Raw genomic sequence first — 18,975 nt, 5'->3', positions numbered from 1 at the left:
ATGGCTTACAACATCTGAGAGCCAGCTTACCTGGAGATACCCCTGGCTTCTCCAATGGCACTCAGGTGTCAGCAATCCCTCCTATTGCTGACCCATCTATGCCTCTCAACTGCACAACACTTTTATTGGTAAGCTGCTCAATCAGAGGTCTGTCATTCAGGTGCCAACAGGGAGGGGTAAATCTGGTTAGGAAAAAAAACAGTTTGTATCCCTATTGCACACTGAATGAGAAATATACATATAATAATCAGATAATACAGAGATCTTGGTTGCATATATCTGCAGATATAGGGTTAAGCCCCCAGGCCGTACGTCAAAGCGTCTCTGTCACTGGGGGTCCCTAACACTGGGTATGGGTCTGGGGTGTGGGCCCCCAACATGCCGACACAGGCTGACTACTCCAGGGCAGCACACAAATGAAAGTTAGTAGGTGTTAAATAAGAAGCACATAAGTGCTATGTAGGGAGGTGAAGGTGTGATTAAAATAATACATACAATAGGGAAAAAACATAAATGTTAATAAAGTGTTAGGGTGTGCTACCCTGGAGCAGACCAGCCATACCAACAAAGGGGGAATCACACTCCCAAACCCATCCCATGCACAATAACAAATTTATGGGCCTAATAGCCCAGTGTAAGGCCACATGATAATGGCTTACAACATCTGAGAGCCAGCTTACCTGGAGATACCCCTGGCTTCTCCAATGGCACTCAGGTGTCAGCAATCCCTCATATTGCTGACCCATCTATGCCTCTCAACTGCACAACACTTTTATTGGTAAGCTGCTCAATCAGAGGTCTGTCATTCAGGTGCCAACAGGGAGGGGTAAATCTGGTTAGGAAAAAAAACAGTTTGTATCCCTATTGCACACTGAATGAGAAATATACATATAATAATCAGATAATACAGAGATCTTGGTTGCATATATCTGCAGATATAGGGTTAAGCCCCCAGGCCGTACGTCAAAGCGTCTCTGTCACTGGGGGTCCCTAACACTGGGTATGGGTCTGGGGTGTGGGCCCCCAACATGCCGACACAGGCTGACTACTCCAGGGCAGCACACAAATGAAAGTTAGTAGGTGTTAAATAAGAAGCACATAAGTGCTATGTAGGGAGGTGAAGGTGTGATTAAAATAATACATACAATAGGGAAAAAACATAACCAGACCCATACCCAGTGTTAGGGACCCCCAGTGACAGAGACGCTTTGACGTACGGCCTGGGGGCTTAACCCTATATCTGCAGATATATGCAACCAAGATCTCTGTATTATCTGATTATTATATGTATATTTCTCATTCAGTGTGCAATAGGGATACAAACTGTTTTTTTTCCTAACCAGATTTACCCCTCCCTGTTGGCACCTGAATGACAGACCTCTGATTGAGCAGCTTACCAATAAAAGTGTTGTGCAGTTGAGAGGCATAGATGGGTCAGCAATAGGAGGGATTGCTGACACCTGAGTGCCATTGGAGAAGCCAGGGGTATCTCCAGGTAAGCTGGCTCTCAGATGTTGTAAGCCATTATCATGTGGCCTTACACTGGGCTATTAGGCCCATAAATTTGTTATTGTGCATGGGATGGGTTTGGGAGTGTGATTCCCCCTTTGTTGGTATGGCTGGTCTGCTCCAGGGTAGCACACCCTAACACTTTATTAACATTTATGTTTTTTCCCTATTGTATGTATTATTTTAATCACACCTTCACCTCCCTACATAGCACTTATGTGCTTCTTATTTAACACCTACTAACTTTCATTTGTGTGCTACCCTGGAGTAGTCAGCCTGTGTCGGCATGTTGGGGGCCCACACCCCAGACCCATACCCAGTGTTAGGGACCCCCAGTGACAGAGACGCTTTGACGTATGGCCTGGGGGCTTAACCCTATATCTGCAGATATATGCAACCAAGATCTCTGTATTATCTGATTATTATATGTATATTTCTCATTCAGTGTGCAATAGGGATACAAACTGTTTTTTTTCCTAACCAGATTTACCCCTCCCTGTTGGCACCTGAATGACAGACCTCTGATTGAGCAGCTTACCAATAAAAGTGTTGTGCAGTTGAGAGGCATAGATGGGTCAGCAATAGGAGGGATTGCTGACACCTGAGTGCCATTGGAGAAGCCAGGGGTATCTCCAGGTAAGCTGGCTCTCAGATGTTGTAAGCCATTATCATGTGGCCTTACACTGGGCTATTAGGCCCATAAATTTGTTATTGTGCATGGGATGGGTTTGGGAGTGTGATTCCCCCTTTGTTGGTATGGCTGGTCTGCTCCAGGGTAGCACACCCTAACACTTTATTAACATTTATGTTTTTTCCCTATTGTATGTATTATTTTAATCACACCTTCACCTCCCTACATAGCACTTATGTGCTTCTTATTTAACACCTACTAACTTTCATTTGTGTGCTGCCCTGGAGTAGTCAGCCTGTGTCGGCATGTTGGGGGCCCACACCCCAGACCCATACCCAGTGTTAGGGACCCCCAGTGACAGAGACGCTTTGACGTACGGCCTGGGGGCTTAACCCTATATCTGCAGATATATGCAACCAAGATCTCTGTATTATCTGATTATTATATGTATATTTCTCATTCAGTGTGCAATAGGGATACAAACTGTTTTTTTTCCTAACCAGATTTACCCCTCCCTGTTGGCACCTGAATGACAGACCTCTGATTGAGCAGCTTACCAATAAAAGTGTTGTGCAGTTGAGAGGCATAGATGGGTCAGCAATAGGAGGGATTGCTGACACCTGAGTGCCATTGGAGAAGCCAGGGGTATCTCCAGGTAAGCTGGCTCTCAGATGTTGTAAGCCATTATCATGTGGCCTTACACTGGGCTATTAGGCCCATAAATTTGTTATTGTGCATGGGATGGGTTTGGGAGTGTGATTCCCCCTTTGTTGGTATGGCTGGTCTGCTCCAGGGTAGCACACCCTAACACTTTATTAACATTTATGTTTTTTCCCTATTGTATGTATTATTTTAATCACACCTTCACCTCCCTACATAGCACTTATGTGCTTCTTATTTAACACCTACTAACTTTCATTTGTGTGCTGCCCTGGAGTAGTCAGCCTGTGTCGGCATGTTGGGGGCCCACACCCCAGACCCATACCCAGTGTTAGGGACCCCCAGTGACAGAGACGCTTTGACGTACGGCCTGGGGGCTTAACCCTATATCTGCAGATATATGCAACCAAGATCTCTGTATTATCTGATTATTATATGTATATTTCTCATTCAGTGTGCAATAGGGATACAAACTGTTTTTTTTCCTAACCAGATTTACCCCTCCCTGTTGGCACCTGAATGACAGACCTCTGATTGAGCAGCTTACCAATAAAAGTGTTGTGCAGTTGAGAGGCATAGATGGGTCAGCAATAGGAGGGATTGCTGACACCTGAGTGCCATTGGAGAAGCCAGGGGTATCTCCAGGTAAGCTGGCTCTCAGATGTTGTAAGCCATTATCATGTGGCCTTACACTGGGCTATTAGGCCCATAAATTTGTTACTGTGCATGGGATGGGTTTGGGAGTGTGATTCCCCCTTTGTTGGTATGGCTGGTCTGCTCCAGGGTAGCACACCCTAACACTTTATTAACATTTATGTTTTTTCCCTATTGTATGTATTATTTTAATCACACCTTCACCTCCCTACATAGCACTTATGTGCTTCTTATTTAACACCTACTAACTTTCATTTGTGTGCTGCCCTGGAGTAGTCAGCCTGTGTCGGCATGTTGGGGGCCCACACCCCAGACCCATACCCAGTGTTAGGGACCCCCAGTGACAGAGACGCTTTGACGTACGGCCTGGGGGCTTAACCCTATATCTGCAGATATATGCAACCAAGATCTCTGTATTATCTGATTATTATATGTATATTTCTCATTCAGTGTGCAATAGGGATACAAACTGTTTTTTTTTTCCTAACCAGATTTACCCCTCCCTGTTGGCACCTGAATGACAGACCTCTGATTGAGCAGCTTACCAATAAAAGTGTTGTGCAGTTGAGAGGCATAGATGGGTCAGCAATAGGAGGGATTGCTGACACCTGAGTGCCATTGGAGAAGCCAGGGGTATCTCCAGGTAAGCTGGCTCTCAGATGTTGTAAGCCATTATCATGTGGCCTTACACTGGGCTATTAGGCCCATAAATTTGTTATTGTGCATGGGATGGGTTTGGGAGTGTGATTCCCCCTTGGTTGGTATGGCTGGTCTGCTCCAGGGTAGCACACCCTAACACTTTATTAACATTTATGTTTTTTCCCTATTGTATGTATTATTTTAATCACACCTTCACCTCCCTACATAGCACTTATGTGCTTCTTATTTAACACCTACTAACTTTCATTTGTGTGCTGCCCTGGAGTAGTCAGCCTGTGTCGGCATGTTGGGGGCCCACACCCCAGACCCATACCCAGTGTTAGGGACCCCCAGTGACAGACGCTTTGACGTACGGCCTGGGGGCTTAACCCTATATCTGCAGATATATGCAACCAAGATCTCTGTATTATCTGATTATTATATGTATATTTCTCATTCAGTGTGCAATAGGGATACAAACTGTTTTTTTTCCTAACCAGATTTACCCCTCCCTGTTGGCACCTGAATGACAGACCTCTGATTGAGCAGCTTACCAATAAGTGTTCAACTCGTTATACACCATATCCAGCTCGTCATACATTATATCCAACTCGTTATATGTCATACTCAGCTCGTTATATGTCATATTCAACTCGTCATACACTATATTCAGCTCGCCATACACTATATTCAGATCGTGATATGTCATAGTCAGGAAGTTGTAATTTTGACTTGAACGGCCCCTCATAGCCTAGTGTCTTCCTCCAGCTCTTGGCGCCTGATATCTGCAGCAGCAACGCGGGGTCCCCAGCTCCCTCTCTCCAGTGCCGGGTCTGACCCTCTTCCTCTGCGGGTACCTGGTCTCTTCCGCCTGCTCATGGCTCCGGATCTGTGCAGCAACGCGGGGTCCCCAGCACCCACTCTCCAGCGCCAGGTCTGCTCCTCTCCCTCAGTCGGTACCTGGCTTCTTCCTCCTTCTCATAGCGCTAGATCTCTGCTGCTGCAGCAGCGCAGGGTCCCAGCTCCCGCTGTCCAGTCTGCTCCTCGATCTCCCTGCGTGCCTGGTCTCCACCACCACCAGTTTGCATGGCCCCTCACAGTCACCCTCATGGTTCCCGCAATATGGCACACAATATTAACAATAAAAAAAATATATTCTAAACGACCCCCCCCCCTAAAACCAGCCACAGGCTCTGCTTATACCTCTGACCCTATGGAGACAGCAGGCCGGGGGCGAGATGCGGTGGTGTCCTCGGCTCCTGCAGCAGGAGGTGCTGGGTCGTCCTCTGCTCCGCCTGTCGTGCTGTTCAGGGTCGGCCTCTGCTTCCACCCCCGGCTTCTATCAGGCTGGGGATCTTCCTCTATCCTCTCCTCCGCTGGGCTGTCACCTGTCCTCTGCGCAGCTCCTGTCCTTGATGTTACATCGTGTTCTTAACTTACTTTCGGGCAGGCATCTCTAGGGGCAGCTCCGCACCACTGAGGGGGCTTCTACAGGTCTCCAGCTAGGGGTCCTTGCATGTCCTCCAGTCTTGGTTCCTCGAGAGCGGGTGTCCTCCGCGGTGCCTGCGCACCTTGGTCTCCACTTGCTGCATCCTCTATCTTCTTCGGAGCATTTTCAGGAGAATCCTCCGGCTGGGTGTGCTCCCAGGTAATTTACCCCCTCAGCACCTTCTTCCATGAGGTTCTAGTCTTCACCCTCTCGGCTCCTCCACGGGCAGGCACTATGTAGGACACCTCGGCAGCACACATCATTCTGTTCTCTCTGGCTCCTCCTGTGATTGGCAGCTAGTGGGGGCAGCGCGGTTCCCTTCCCTCTGGCAGGTGGCAGCAGTAGGGGACTTGGAGGAGCCTGGCTCTCCTGGCGCCATTCCTGGTCACACAGCTGCGCAGCCCCCGCTCCTTACAGGTCAGCAGCTCACAGCCCGTGCCCGTGTCAGCAGATTTCCACATACACAATTTTCTTTAACCCCTTCACGACACAGCATGTTTTTGCCTTCCTGACAGAGCCCTTTTTTTCAAATCACTTAAGTGGGGATAACTTTTTTTTGCTTTTACTTATCCCAGTGATTTTGAGATTGTTTTCCCGTGACACATTGTACTTTAAATTAGTGGTGAATTTTGGTTGATACAGTTTTTTTTTTTTTTTGTGAAAAATACCAAAATGTCGTAAAAAAATGAAACATTTTGCTATTTGCAAAATTTTCTGCTTGTGAGACAAATAATCATACCACTCAAAATAGTTAATAACTAACATAAACCATATCTAAACTTTATTATTACATCATTATTTCAACCGCCTTTAATTTTTTTGGACACTAGGGGGCAGCAGAGTCTAAATTTTACACAACACAGTTTAACGCTGGCTTTGGCTGTTCACGTTTGAACAGCCAATCGCAGCGATTGCCCATGACGGGGGGCAACCCTGCCCCCCCTGGGCAATGAGGGAGGATGTCTGCTGTCATGGACAGCAGACATCGTCCCTCTGTCACCGTGTCTATAGACGCGGTGGCACTTCAAAGGCATGACGTACATTTATGCCATGTGTCGGGAAGTACATCCCGACCATGACGTAAATGTACGTCGAATGTCGGGAAGGGGTTAATAACTCATGTCGACCTATTCATGTGTTGACCTTTTTCATGCAGCCTTTTGGATTGTGTCGACCGTTTTCAGCGTCAATTTAAACCAGGTCGATCTTTTTCATATGTAGACCTTTTCACTGCCGACCAATAGATCTAATTACTGTCGACTTAATGATCCTCACCCCTGGTCACAGCATCTATAAACTGTTATGTAGGACAGGAGACAAGTCCCGAAAACGAAAATATCATAAATTCCCAAACGTTGGGCAAAAGAAGCAGCCTCTGTGTGTTCCTTCACATGTAGTCATACAGGTAGAGTCGGACAACAGGAATAATAGGCGCTACATGATAATGTATTTATAGCATTCCTCCCAACTGTCCTGATTACAGTGGTATGGTCCCGCTATTTGGAGCCTGCCCTGATGTCCCTTGAGGGGAGGTGATCATGGCTGCTCTGCTTTGTGGAGCAGCCGGTGATTGCTGTATAGGTGCCGTGTGCAGCAAGGAGAGACGGGACTGGGTACGCTGGCAAAGAAGATGGAAAACCCGGGGCCTCGATGCCCAGTCCCGCCCCCGTTGCACATAGCCCCGCCCCTTTCCAGGGCCAGCTGCATGCAGGTCCCACTGATCTATTGGTAAAAGTTGGAAGGCATGTTTGATGTTCTGTGTATACAATACATTCCTTTTTCTTTTTTAATAGTAGGATCGGCAGCAATTAGCTGTATGCTCTGGCCTTCGTCTGCGGATCTTCGCCTCCAATGAAGTGTATGGCCTTCGTCAAACATACATTAAAAAAATAAAATGATACCCGATCTATTGTCTGCGGGCGCGGCCTGACGACGGGCAACCCGTACAGACAGACGTGATTCTAGTCTGGCTCTAAACACAGATATTTCTCCATTCCCTGGAGAGAAATTGGCCTCACACTCCTTGCTGAAACAGGTAAGGATCATATGGTCGACCTAAAGATTGTCGACAGTCATTAGGTCAACATACTGCAAGGTCAACATGGGTCAAGGTCAACAGGTCATTTGGTCAAAAAAAGCATTAGGTCGAAATGGTCTAGCTCAACATGGGGTTTTGTACTTTTTTTTTTACCCGAATGCAGACACAGTCAACATGAAAACAGGATTAAGTGCTCCGCATCCCCTCGCATGTCTGGCTGTGCTTGGCACTCTATGTTATTCTCCCACCACACCCTAGTGCAGGCATTCCCAACCACGGTCCTCAAGGCACACCAACAGTACAGGTTTTAATGATATCCAGGCTTGAGCACAGGTGACTTAATTAGTACCTGTGATTCGGATTAATCCATCTGTGCTGAAGCCTGGATATCACTAAAACCTTCACTGTTGGTGTGCCTTGAGGACCGTTGTTGGGAACGCCTGCCCTAGTGGATGGTAGGGCATGAAATTCCGCCTGTCGGCACATGTCGGCTCAAAAAAAAAAAAAAAAATCCAGTGAAAAACCCAGTCGACCTAGACCATGTTGACCTAATGACCTGTCGACCTAGACCCATGTCGACCATCTGATACCGCTGATACAGGTTAATAGATAGAGGTTATCAATCCGCACGGCCTGTAATTGGTATAGCTATCTCACCCCTGCATTACTATATTAAGTATCAATTGGTAATGGGGGAGGCACACCCAGGAATATGTATTAGACTTGGAAGCAAAGAAAGATAAAGTATTCCTACAAGGGGCAATCTAGGTTAGCATATATTAATGTTCTGATTAATATTATAGGTACATTAATAAAGTGACCCAAGAAACAGAGAATTGGCTAAAACATGATGTTTATTGATTAATTTATTAAGGACAGCGAAATATTAAAAACATAAGTGAAAAGTGATAAATGTGAAATAAAGTGCATTAGAAAAAAAAAAAATAAGTCTGTTACGTGTGTGTTATCGGTCATAGCATGTGTGTCTGTAATACTGTTATTAATCTCCACGCAAATATCAATTATTGCTCTAATTAGGCAGTCTTGTAAATTCATTATCAAAGGGACATGTGCACGTTTCAAGATGACGGGTGCAGCAAAATTGTTAGGAATAAAGGTGCGTACACACGGGGCAATATGTTCGCTGGCAATATATTGCTCAGCAATCATATCGCCCAGTGTGCCGTTTTCATCTGCGACCAGAGATGGTCGCAGATGAAAATTTAAACACTGCTGGGTGAAGAGGCAGGGGATGTCGCTGGTCGGAGGAGCATGCTCCTCCGACCAGCGACCATTCAGGGGCTGAAAACGGGAGCGCGCACCCGGCGATTTATCGCTGGTGCACACTCCAATCACTGGCAATATGGTCGCTCAGCGACCATATTCCCAGCAATTTCAGCCCCTATCGCCCCCGTGTGTACACAGCATAATCGCCCCCGGATGACGTCAGCGAACCGGGACCAGGGCAGTCTTTTCGTATGGGCTTAATGGGCACTTGCTCTGGGGCCCCAGGTGTATAAGGGCCCTACACTGATAGCTGAGGATCCCCTTTTTCCAGGGATACCAGAATTTTGAAAATCGGCCCTGGGGAAATGGAGATATCCAACTTCAAAGCAGCAGTCCACATCTGACCTGTTAATTGCACTTCCCAGTCAGAATTCTCAGGTTCTCTCTGACTTAAGGTGCCCATACACGTCTCGATGCGGGCGTGCATTTTGAGCTTAAATAGCACGCATCGCATGCCTTGTACATGCGTTGTGCATGCAATGCGATGAAAAGCAAGTACAAAAAGTATGTGCAGCACATACTTTTTGTACAGTGGGATGAGATGCCGCAGGAGCGCGCATCTCAAAGCACACATTGCACCCGCCGCATTGGAATGTGTATAGGCACCTTTAGAGTTTTTCTGAGGAGGGGAGAATAGGTAAGGGTCCCAGTGCATTGCTTTGCCCAGGGGCCTACACTGCTGTTACGACGGATTCAGTACGAAATCCCAGCGGTCAGGATCCCGGCGTTCAAGATCCCGGCGTTCAAAATCCTGACGCCGGAATCCCGACCGCCGAAATCCTGACAAGGGGGGCACGTGGATCGCCCCCCCCCCCTTGCGGGCTCGCTGCGCTCGCCACGCAGCAGGCCCGGTGCCTCGCTACGCTCGGCACGCTAATTTATTCTCCCTCCAGGGGTGTCGTGGACACCCACGGAGGGAGAAAGTGTCAGGATTTCGGCGGTCGGGATTCCGGCATCACCAGGATTCCCTCCAACGGGATTTTAACTGCATTCCGTTAAGACGGCCCTGGCCGAGACTGAACCGTTTCAAAGTCCCGGTGCGACCCTGAATTTTGAGATGTGAAAGCTGTATCAGTGTGTCCGGTCATGTACTTTGACTATTCATGATCCAGCACTGAGATTGACTTATTTGTGAAGGCAGGAGAAATATTTTCATGGTCGCCAACCATCGAAGGATTTCTCCTGCAGCAGTGGAATACGAGGGCAAGTGTCTTTGTTACACATCCCCTTGCATTGTAGGGAGGGGAAACGGTGGGAACCGGTATTCGGCAGGACGGCCTCTCTAGCAATCAGGCACATCCCCTGGTGTTACTGTATAATGTCCCATTCCCAGCAGCCACCTCTCCGGTCACATCCCCCGGTGCTCCTGTATAATGCCCCGTTCACAGCAGTCACCTCTCCGGTCACATCCCCAGGTTTTACTGTACAATGCCCCAATCCCAGCAGTCACCTCTCTGGTCACATCCCCCGGTTTTACTGTATAATGTCCCAATCCCAGCAGTCACCTCTCCGTCACATCCGCCAGGGTTACTGTATAATGCCCCATTCCCAGCAGCCACCTCTCAGGTCATATCCCCCGGTGTTACTGTATAATTTCCCATTCCCAGCAGTCACCTCTCTGGTCACATCCCCCTGGTGATACTGTATAATTTCCCATTCCCACCAATCACCTCTCAGGTCACATCCCCCTGTGTTACTCTATAATGCCCCATTTCCAGCAGTCACCTCTCTGGTCACATCCAACGGTGTTACTCTATAATGCCCCATTCCCAGCAGTCACCTCTCTGGTCACATCCCCCGGTTTTACTGTATAATGTCCCAATCCCAGCAGTCACCTCTCCGTCACATCCGCCAGGGTTACTGTATAATACCCCATTGCCAGCAGCCACCTCTCCGGTCACATCCCCCGGTGTTACTGTATAATTTCCCATTCCCGGCAGTCACCTCTCTGGTCACATCCCACGGTGTTACTGTATAATGTCCCAATCCCAGCAGTCACCTCTCTGTCACATCCGCCAGGATTACTCTATAATGCCCCATTCCCAGCAGTCACCTCTCTGGTCACATCCCCCGGTTTTACTGTATAATGTCCCAATCCCAGCAGTCACCTCTCCGTCACATCCGCCAGGATTACTTTATAATGCCCCATTCCCAGCAGCCACCTCTCTGGTCACATCCCCCGGTGTTACTGTATAATTTCCCATTCCCAGCAGTCACCTCTCTGGTCACATCCCCCCCGGTGTTTCTGTATAATTTTCTCATTCCCAGCAGTCACCTCTCTGGTCACATCCCCCCGGTGTTACTGTATAATGTCCCATTCCAAGCAATCACCTCTCCAGTCACATCCCCCGGTGTTACTCTATAATGCCCCATTTCCAGCAGTCACCTCTCTGGTCACATCCAACGGTGTTACTCTATAATGCCCCATTCCCAGCAGTCATCTCTCTGGTCACATCCCCCGGTGTTACTGTATAATGTCCCATTTCCAGCAGTCACCTCCAACGGTCTTACTGTATAATTCCCCATTCCAAGCAGTCACCTCTCTGGTCACATCCCCCAGTGTTACTGTATAATGTCCCATACGCAGCAGTCACCTCTCCGGTCACATCCCCCGGTGTTACTGTATAATGTCCCATTTCCAGCAGTCACCTCTCCGGTCACATCCCCCGGTGTTACTGTATAATGCCTCATTCCCAGCAGTCACCTCTCTGGGGTTACTGGATAATGCCTCATTCCTGTATAATGTCCCATACCCAGCAGTCACCTCTCCGGTCCCATCTCCCGGTGTTACTGTAGTGTCCCATTTCCAGCAGCCACCTCTCCAGTCACTTCCCCCGGGGTCACTGTATAATGCCCCATTCCCAGCAGCCACCTCTCCGTTCACATCCCCCGGTGGTACTGTATAATGTCCCATTCCCAGCTGTATTCTCTACGGTCACATCCCCAGGTGTTACTGTATAATGTCCCATTCCCAGCTGTTTCCTCTACGGTCACATCCCCCGGTGTTACTGTATCATGTCCCATTTCCAGCAGTCACCTCCCCGGTGTTACTGTATAATTCCACATTCCCAGTAGTCACCTCTCTGGTCACATCCCCCGATGTTACTGTATAATGCCTCATTCCCAGCGGTCACCTCTCCGGTGTTACTGTGTAATTCCCCATTCCCAGCAGTCACCTCTCTGGTCACATCCCCTGTGTTACTGTATAATGTCCCATTCCCAGCAGTCTCCTCTCCGGTCACATTCCCCTGTGTTACTGTATAATGCCCCATTCCCAGCAGTCACCTCTCCGGTCTCATCCTCCGGTGTTACTGTATAATGTCCCATTCCCAGCACACACCTCTCTGGTTACATTCTTCTGATGTTACTGTATAATGCCTCATTCCCAGCAGTCACCTCTCTGGGGTTACTGGATAATGCCTCATTCCTGTATAATGTCCCATACCCAGCAGTCACCTCTCCGGTCACATCTCTCGGTGTTACTGTATAATGTCCCATTTCCAGCAGCCACCTCTCCAGTCACTTCCCCCGGTGTTAATTCCCAGCAGTCACCTCTCTGCTCACATCCCCCGGTGCTAATGTATAATGTCCTATTCCCAGCAGTCACCTCTCCGGTCACCCCCCCCCCCCCCATTGTTACTGTATAATGACCCATTCCCAGCAGTCACCTCTCTGGTCACATCCCCCAGTGTTACTGTATGATGCCCCATTCCCAGGAGTCACCTCTCCGGTCATATCCCCCGGTGTTACTGTATAATGTCCCATTCCCAGCAGTCACCTCTCTGATCACAACCCCCGATGTTACTGTATAATGTCCCATTCCCAGCAGTCACCTCTCTGATCACAACCCCCGATGTTACTTTATAATGTCCCTTTCCCAGCAGTCACCTCCCCCGGTGTTACTGTATAATGACCTATTCCCAGCAGTCACCTCTCCGGTCAGCAGCTGGATGATTTTGTTGGTGAGTTTCAGGATCTTATGGTCATTGTCTCTCTCATTTATCACTGAGTGAGGTTAAGGCACAGTCTTGGAATCCTGGGTCCTGATCCCTCTTCTGACCACATAGGGACGGCTGCTGCTGGGTGTCTCACATTCACCGTCCTTCTTCGGTGGTACATAATCCTAAGTGAGGAGAAAAATGTTAAATCAACTGCACTGATGGTATAGCAGCTCTCATAAATGCAAAGGTTCTGAGGGGTAAAAAAGAGCGCTGGGATAAGTTTATACGAGTGACACCTGTAAAGTAAAAATGTATTAGTAAAATAATGTTTACACTCCTTTTGGAGGATGTGAGGTGAGAGAGGGAGATTGTCGTGCTGTCCCTACTAACCCTAACCTTACAGAGGCAGCGGTATTCCTCAGCTCAGTTGCTGTCCGCTTCTGGGTGGAATCTTCTGTTGCGGCTTTGGTCCCGGGACGCGACTTGCTGACGTCAGCGACTGGCGTGTCGGTACTTCGGGCAGCAGCAAGATGGCTTCTCCTCTTCTTAAGTCTCCAACGCGTTTCATGCCTCGCTGGGCACTTTGTCAAGGTGGGGTGACTGATAGACGTTGCTCCCTGTATGTAAGGAAATGAAGTAGAAATTGACATCCAATTTTAACATTTTGTGTATTTCAAAAATGTAAAGAAATAAAAAAAGTTTGGACATTTTCCGAGCAACAATCTGGTTGGAACAAATATTTTAACGACATTTTGGGTGTCACGAACGGTGAAACGGTGTCAAGGCATGCATTATATGTAATAGTAGAGTGCAAGACTAATAAAAAGACTAATAAAGAGATTACATCTCCATATGTGCCAAAGTGGTTTGTGCAAAAGGCTAGTGAACAGCTAACGAACCCAATACACCAATCATGTCCAAACTATGGCCCGCCAGCTGTTGTGAAACTGCAAGTCCCATCATGCCTTGCCACAGTTTTGCTATTAGGGAATACTAAAACTATGGCAAGGCATGCTGGGATGTGTAGTTTCAAAACAGCTGAAGGGCCACATTTTGGACATGCCTGCAACATACGCTCAGTGACAAACGAGCTTTAAAATCAAAGTCAATTGTTTGCTGACCAGACTCCCAGGCTGCACCTCCCCTGGATTTCTCCTCGCACCCTTCACGCACAGTAGGGCAATAAGCTGCATCTAGTTTATTTAGGGCGCAAGAATGCAGCCGACAAGACCAGGGCAAGTGCTGCGAACAATTCATTAGCTCCCACTACATTAGGCAAGAGCTACGGGTGCACAAAACAATTGAATCACCATTATAAAGGGATTTTTGTAAGAACTTACCGTTCGAATCCCTTTCTCTGATATGGTCCTGGTGACACAGCTCAACACTGGGATGTAGGAGGGTCCGAAGGAGCCAGGCACCTATCCTAAAGCTTTTAGAGGGTAGGCTCCTCCCCTACTGCATCCCGGACTCTTCAGTTCAATCTTTCAAAGCCACTGGAATACATTAACTCAGTACAAACGCCTGCACATATTATATGCACATTTTATAACAATAAATGTTAACTTTAACCATTTTAACATGAACATCATGAAAACTTCTGGCATACTTACTGAGGGATCGCTGTGTCACCAGGACCATATCAGAGAAAGGGATTCGAACGGTAAGTTCTTACAAAAATCCCTTTTTCTCTTTCAATGGTCCTGGTGACACAGCTCAACACTGGGACGTTCCAGAGCCGGTCCTTTGGGTCGGGTACGCTCAGGTCTGCAGCTCTCAGCACTGCTCGCCCGAATGATGCGTCCTCCGACGCGAACCCATGGAATCTATAGAATTTGGCAAAGGTATGAACAGATGACCAAGTGGCAGCCCTGCAAACCTGCTCAGCTGTAGCCCCATGTCGAACCGCCCAAGAGGTGGCAACTGACCTGGTGGTATGCGCATTTATTCTGGCCGGTACAGGCCTACCCACTTTGGTGTATGCAAAAGCTATCACAGATCGCAACCACCTAGCAATAGTCTGCTTAGATGCAGGCCAACCAATTTTGTGTATGTCATACAATACCAACAAGGTGTCAGTCTTTCTGACACTCTTTACTCTGTCCACATAAATGCGTAAAGCACGCACAACATCCAAACTCTTCAACTTGTCCCTTTTCTTAGTACCCTCTGGGGGTTGAAACACAGGAAGAATTATCTCCTGATTTAAATGGAAGGCAGAGACTACCTTCGGTAAAAACTGAGGCACTGTTCTAAGAACTGCCCTATCATCATGAAAAATTAAGAAGGGAGGTTTGCATGACAAAGCTCCCAACTCTGACACCCTCTTAGCTGATGCCACTGCCAACAAGAACACCAGCTTCCATGTGAGAAACTTAAGGTCCGCCGACCTTAAAGGTTCAAAGGGTGCCTTCTGAAGGCATTCCAAAACCAGTGACAAATCCCAAGGCACTACTGGTTGCTTGTATGGAGGTTTCAACCTAGATACCCCCTGTAAAAAAGTTTGAATTTCCGGCAAAATGGCTATCCTTTTCTGGAAATAGATGGACAAAGCCGAAATCTGCACCTTCAATGACTGAAGGCTTAGGCCCGATGAGAAACCATCTTGTAAAAATTCCATCATTTTTGATAGCTTAAAATGAGATGTGTGAGCCTTTCTTCTCTCACACCATCGAATGTAAGTCTTCCAGACTCTATAATAATTTGCCGAAGATACAGCTTTCCTGGCTTTTATCATAGTCTGAACTACTGCCTCAGAAAAACCTTTCCTTTTCAAAATGGTGGTTTCAATAGCCAGGCCGTCAAAATTAATCGAGCTGAATCCAGGTGATTGAATGGGCCTTGTCTTAGAAGGTCTGGCCTCAGAGGTAGACGCCATGAGTCCACAGACAACCTCTGAAGCCTCGAGTACCAGGACCTCCTTGGCCAATCTGGGGCCACTAAGATCACCGGAACCTTCTGCCCTTGTATTTTCTTTAAAAGTCTCGCCAGCATTGGTACTGGTGGAAATGCATAAAGGAGATTTCCCTGCCAGGGAACAGTCATGGCATCCACTGCCTCCGCTAGAACCTGGGTACTTGATGGTTGAACCTGGATGCCATCAGGTCCACATCCGGAGTTCCCCACCTCAAAGTGATCTGCTGAAACACCTGAGGGTGTAAGCTCCATTCCCCTTCCTTGAGCTCCTCCCTGCTCAGGAAGTCGGCTTCTATATTCTCCACTCCTGGTATGAATATAGCCGATACAGCTGGAACATTCTGTTCCGCCCATAGGAAGATTCTGGACACCTCCCACATGGCCAATTTGCTGCGTGTACCTCCCTGGTGATTCAGATACGCCACAGCTGTGGCATTGTCGGTCTGAATCCTTAAAGGGAGGTTCAGTAACCTGTCTCCCGCCAAAGAAATCACTTTCCAGACAGCTCTCAGCTCCAAGATGTTGATTGGTAACGCTGACTCCTCTGCCGTCCATAGGCCCTGCAGCCTGAGGTCCAGGACTACTGCCCCCCAGCCCCTGAGGCTGGCGTCGGTAGTTACTACCAACCAGTTCCAAGTCTGTAATGACCGACCCCACTGAAGGGAATCTACTTCTGTCCACCATTTCAAGGAGTCTCGAGTGTCCGAAGAAAGCACTATCATCTCCGACTTCATGGTCTGAGTGTTTCCTGACCAAGCCGACAAAATGTTCCATTGGAACACCCGAGAGTGGAACCTGGCAAATTGAAGCGTCTCGAACGACGCCACCATTTTCCCCAGGAGCTTGAGGCACCTCCATACTGAAATGCTCCGAGCTCTGAGAATCTCCTGGACTAAGGTGACCAGATCCCTGGCCTTTACCTCCGGGAGAAATACCCGATGGAGATGGGTATTGTGGAAGTCTAGGTGCACACACGCCATTTTAGGATAGTATGGCCGCCATTTTGGTTCGCAGAGTTGCGCAAATAAAGTTTCCATACCCGAGTATGTGTGACAAAGTGGACCAGAAGATTAGCCATACTATCACACATAAATTCATAATAAACATACCGACACTAAATAAAATATAGATAAAGGTTTAGAACTCCACACATAGCTTAGTTAGCCCTGCATACATCTGACTGTATCATGTTTAGTACCGTTCCGTTCATTGTGCGAAGTATTCCGGTCATTGCGAATATTTCGCAATATACACGGCTCGATAGTTATGGACATAATCCATATTCCAGGGACAGTTTCTGTTTTTAAGTATGTAACAAAGAAATCTAGATGAAACCGGTTCTTATCACTGCTGACGCCGAAACCAACAAACAAAGGACTCTTAAAGTTCACTCCCCTGGACCTAGCCAAACCAGGTGTATCATCTTACCCCCCAATCACAGCTGACCTGACATACGACCTCCGACCAATGAGAACGGCCTTTGACCTCCCCTTTCTGACCCTATAAGATAGGCGACCCAGAGCAGCCACGGTCTCTTCGGCACATCTACCTTTCCTTGACCTTCCTACCGGACTATAGTTCATCCTTGAACGATAGTGAGCTCTGACCGGACTGCGCTTCGCATAATTGATGAGACGGTAAACGGTTGCATTAACGGTATTTATACTTATTGTATTGTTGGCTGGTTGTGTCTTGTATCTGTATTCTTTCCCTTTAGCAGAGCCTGTTTAGTATTCATTGTTAGCATCTTGTATTACTTGTTATACCTGTTTATTCTTATTTCTGTAACCCCCTTTTGTCCATTAGGGACTTAAATACAACCTTTAAAGGAGTTCTTATCTCCTTATTTCTATACAGTGGTCGTGTCTGTTTTATTCGCATAATAGCGATAAGGTATATTACTGACACTGTCCTTTAAGGTATATTCGCAGATTAGGGACAAAGTACTGCGAAGGAATCTCTTATTAAGGTATTGATTCTTGGTGTTTAATATACAATAAAAGGTACGCTACGCTGCGCTACGTTTTGTTCGCACGTAGTTAGGTATAAAGAGTAAGCAGGTTGCGGACACATTACGTAACCTGCGCTTTTCACTTATTGTATCTCTGGTCATATATAATCACCATTAACAATTGGGGGCACGTCCGTCCGCTCCACATTCCAGAACTCAGTACCAGGCGTGCGACCCGACCTATACCAGCAAAAGGGTGGAAGTATTATCCATTGCTGGATAGGCCAGGTCCGCGGCGGTGCGGGGTTTGGGAAGTGCTAGCGTTGAACCCGGAGCACAATAAGTGAAAACCACGTGTTTAAAGCATACATTAAGTGTTTAGTAAACTGTACTTCTGCCTGCCACAAGTAGTTTAACGGGGTATAGTGTCTTGAGTTGCTTGTTCATTACAGTACATGTACCACGTGCGATAAGGTTCGCACACGTGGAGTCTGTGTTTATTATAGTACATAGAGGATCCCCTCTGTGCAAAACTATAACTTTTATTGTTAGTTACTGCAAAACCAGGGACTCCGCCACGTGGCGACAAGTCCTGGGCCTTTTACAGTAACGTAAAGCGTCTATTGTGTATTACGCAAGGTGCGCGCGCACGTGCCCACATCGGGAAAGTTTCGCATCTTTGTACGTGGTTTACGGATTAAGTGCGGGATTTATTTCGCATCTTGATACGTAACTCTCGGACAGAGTTAAGGGATTTATTCCACATTTAGGCGCAATTACTGCGTATAGCGAAACCCGAGCGCAACCTTGCAAATACACTATAGAACACGTGGGTGGCCGATTCATCGGCGGCCTGTGAACAACGCACGTACACACGTGGCTGTTCATTGGTACTGCACATGCAGCACACATAGGAACTCAAAGGTGAACAGTATTAAACCACTAGCTTTATTTAAACAGTATAGTAATATACTGTGGATAAGGCGGTGATTAATAAAAGAAAATAAGTTTTTTTCTTTTTGTTCATTTTTTTTTAAAAACAAGCAACTCAAGCATTATTTTAATAGATTCCTATAGCGTATTATAAGGGATTTATACCTGCATAAGTATCTAGTGAAAAAGCTACCAGCCTGGGAAGATTTTCTGTACAGAAATATTTCAAAAATAAGCATAAGACCAAGGTGTAACTAGCGCCCAGTGTGAAAAATAACTGAGGCGAACGGGTGTGTGACGGCACGACTCAGCGCAGTGTAGTCCAGT

At 47.3% G+C, this 18,975-nt stretch overlaps 1 long non-coding RNA gene across 4 annotated transcripts in view; it reads right to left on the bottom strand.

The window, feature by feature from the left end:
• LOC146007592 (uncharacterized) overlaps positions 1-18,975 on the bottom strand; it is a 63,495-nt gene that overhangs the window by 10,679 nt on the left and 33,841 nt on the right. For 3 of the 4 annotated variants that reach the window (XR_014444360.1, XR_014444362.1, XR_014444361.1), the window contains exons 2-3: positions 13,245-13,465; positions 12,839-13,030 (exon numbers count right to left, since the gene is read on the bottom strand). This is a non-coding gene — a long non-coding RNA (uncharacterized LOC146007592). The remainder of the gene's footprint in view (positions 1-12,838; positions 13,031-13,244; positions 13,466-18,975) is intronic. The other variant, XR_014444363.1, reaches the window with a different exon arrangement.

The sequence above is a fragment of the Crinia signifera genome, chromosome 6 (assembly GCF_055691185.1).
Source record: "Crinia signifera chromosome 6, ASM5569118v1, whole genome shotgun sequence".
NCBI lineage: Eukaryota > Metazoa > Chordata > Amphibia > Anura > Myobatrachidae > Crinia > Crinia signifera.
This window is presented reverse-complemented; position numbering and strand designations above follow the sequence as displayed.